Source organism: Triticum urartu, chromosome 6 (assembly GCF_003073215.2).
Source record: "Triticum urartu cultivar G1812 chromosome 6, Tu2.1, whole genome shotgun sequence".
Taxonomy (NCBI): Eukaryota; Viridiplantae; Streptophyta; class Magnoliopsida; order Poales; family Poaceae; genus Triticum; species Triticum urartu.
In genome coordinates, this window is record NC_053027.1 from 429,771,155 (window position 1) to 429,774,911 (window position 3,757).

Sequence of the window (3,757 nt, forward strand, 5' to 3'; positions counted from 1 at the left end):
TCCATCAGTCAAGTTGATGTCTCTAGAGTATTGCTAAGATCTTACGAACATTCGTACAATATAGATGTTGTTGCTGTCATTGTCATTGTCGTCTTTATGTGCATAGTTCAAGTGTTTTGGTGTTTGAGAAACATTCACGATTGCCGTTTCACATTCGTCCATACCACTATTTACATGCATATCAACGATAACCATATTTGTCCTATGCATGTGTGACACTACCAACCGATATGGAGTTTGGTACTGGCGATCAGCTTCTAAGCACACTGTAACACAGAGCCTTCCACTGAAGGGGCTTGACATGCCCCGCGAAAATCCCATTTGTTCGCACGCACAGCCACACTCTATAAATTATTCAGAAACATGCATAGATTACACCACACACTGAGCACATGTTGCACCAGGAAGTACACCTTATAATGCACGGGGAGTACATGTCGAACCAAAGTGTATGTTGTAAATTTCATCAAGCTTCTTAGACCATCAAATAACCATAACTGCTGCCAGAAGGAGCCGTCGATGTGCCGCTATCTTTGCTCCCATTTCGAAGTCGGCCTGACCTTATCAAATATCAATGACAACCAGGAAGTCTTTACCCATGTACTCTAAGGACCAGTGCTCCGAAGCCGCAGTCCTTGTCGTTGAACCATTGAATCGATCTGAAGAACAACCAAATCTAGTTTGTCGTGTAGGCGCGATGAGAAGAACACAAGTTGTACACATGAGAATACACTGTAGACGAAGAGTACAATTATGTTACCTTGTGAAGTACAGGTATGTTTCTGCATGAAGTACAAATTTGTTGTCTTTAGGACAGGCTGCACCAAAAAAATCATCAAAATCTATCATCATGGAATTTTATTTTGAAGATAACAAGAAGAAGAAGGCAGTGATAAATATGGTTCGTGATTTGGACGCTCGGTTCGAAACATATTTGTTTCAAAATTTATATCTCATAAAAAGGATAAGCAACCTTCGGTCTCCGATCCTGATGGAGAAAATCGACCGAAACTCTCTAATTGATGTAAATTCGTTGCGGTGCTTGTCACCATCAAAAGAATTGAGAATAACATTTGTAGAAGGTGCTCCTTAATGAGTGACACGAAAAAGGTGGCACAATAAAATAAAACGAAACAAAAGAGAACGCCATACCATGTTGGGTCGGCTCATTGTGTTTGTAGTAAGTGTGCATACGCCTGTTTATATAGCCAAGTGTGTTCCCCTAAAAAAAATGTGTGTGCACATGTGTAAGGGCACGTCCAACGGCAACCCGCACAAAACCTCCCTTGTCCGTCTGCGGACAGGAAACCAGTCATCGGACATGAATGTGGAAGGCAACCATCCAACGCTAGTCGCATATATTTTCACAACAACTCAAATCGATCGAACGAAATTCGTTTAAACAAGTCCGGATTTCATATAAACATGGCCTGATTTCATATAAACATACCGGATATCATATAAAAATGACAAACTTCATTATAAATACATCAATGTGGTCCTAGGCGGGCTCTGAAGTATAATTAATACCTAATCTAAATGATCGCCGGCTGACGTCCGGTCCCCGTTTCAGGCCATCAGCCCCGAGAACTGAACCTTCACCGTCTCCAGTTTCGCCTCGGCGCTCGCCAGCTTCGCCTCCGGAGCCCCAGGAAATGAAGTTTTCCTCCTCGACGTCGCCGCCAAGCGACTAATCGGACAAAGATGTTGAGCCGTCGATAGGAGGGGAGGAGTGGTGGCCTTTCTGGGACCCGAGCTGCTTCGACCTACCATGCACTACTCTCCCTCGCTACCGGTGGCGCCCGCGGACATGTCGACTTCTTTGTGGTCATGGCGCCGGGGCGCGGTCTCGGTGATGAAGGAAATATGCCCTATAGGCAATACTAAAGTTGTTATTTTATATTTCCTTATATCATGATAAATGTTTATTATTCATGCTAGAATTGTATTAACCGGAAACTTGATACATATGTGGATACATAGACAAAACACCGTGTCCCTAGTAAGCCTCTACTAGACTAGCTCGTTAATCAAAGATGGTTAAGTTTCCTAACCATAGACATGTGTTGTTATTTGATACACGTGATCACATCATTAGGAGAATGATGTGATGGACAAGACCCATCCGTTAGCTTAGCATAATGATCGTTCAGTTTTATTGCTATTGCTTTCTTCATGACTTATACATATTCCTTTGACTATGAGATTATGCAACTCCCGAATACCGGAGGAATACCTTGTGTGCTATCAAACATCACAACGTAACTCGGTGATTATAAAGATACTCTACAGGTATCTCCGAAGGTGTTTGTTGGGTTGGCACAGATCGAGATTAGGATTTGTCACTCTGAGTATCGGAGAGGTATCTCTGGGCCCTCTCGGTAATGCACATCATGATAAGCCTTGCAAGCAATGTGACTAATGAGTTAGTTGCGGGATGATGCATTATGGAACGAGTAAAGAGACTTGCCGGTAACGAGATTGAACTAGGTATGAAGATACCAAGGATCGAATCTCGGGCAAGTAACATACCGATGACAAGCAGACTAAGGCATAGCCTAGTGGTGGGAAGGGGCTGATGCCTTCCCACCCACCCAGGTTCAAGGCATGGTACTTACAAGTTGGGTTTGTTGCACCAATTATACTGTAGGGGGTTCCCCTACAGTCTTTCTGTCAAAAAAACATACCGATGACAAAGGGAATAATGTATGTTGTCATTACGGTTTGACCGATAAAGATCTTCGTAGAATATGTAGGAATCAATATGAGCATCCAGGTTCCGCTATTGGTTATTGACCGGAGAGGTGTCTTGGTCATGTCTACATAGTTCTCGAACCCGTAGGGTCTGCACACTTAACGTTCGATGACAATTTTGTATTATATGAGTTATGTGATTTGGTGACTGAATGTTGTTCGGAGCCCCAAATGAGATCATGGACATGACGAGGATTCTCGAAATGGTCGAGAGCTAAAGATTCATATATATATATATATATATATATATATATATATGTGAGGATAGTATTCGGACACCGGAAGTGTTCTAGGGGTACCGGGTATGTATCGGGTCATCGGAAGGGGTTCCGGGCAACCCCCGGCAAGCTATATGGGCCTAATGGGCCAAAAGGGGAAACACACCAGCCACTAAGGGGCTGGTGCACCCCCCATATGGGTTGGCCAAATTGGAGAAGGAAAGGAAAAAGGGAATAGGATTCCCCTTCCCCCTCTTCTCTTCCTACTCCGAATAGGAATAGGAAAAGGGGGAGGCCGAATTGGGAGGACCCCAAGTAGGATTCCTCCTACTTGGGGCACCCCCTTGGCTGCCTCTCCCCCCTCCAACCTATATATATGTGGGGGGCACTGCTAGAACACACAACAAACATTGTTAGCCGTGTGCGGCGTCCCCCTCCACAGTTTATGCCTCCGGTCATATTCACGTAGTGCTTAGGCGAAGCCCAGCGCGGATCACTTCACCATTACCGTCACCATGCCGTCGTGCTGATGGAACTCTCCCTCGACACTTTGCTGGATCAAGAGTTGAAGGGGCGTCATTGAGCTGAACGTGTGCAGAACTCGGAGGTACCGTACATTCGGTTCTTGATCGGTCGGAACGAGAAGATGTTCGACTACATCAACCGCGTTGTCAAACGCTTCCGCTTTCGGTCTACGAGGGTACGTGGACACACTCTCCCCCTCTCGTTGCTATGCATCTCCTAGATAGATCTTGCGTGAGCGTAGGATTTTTTTTGAAATTGCA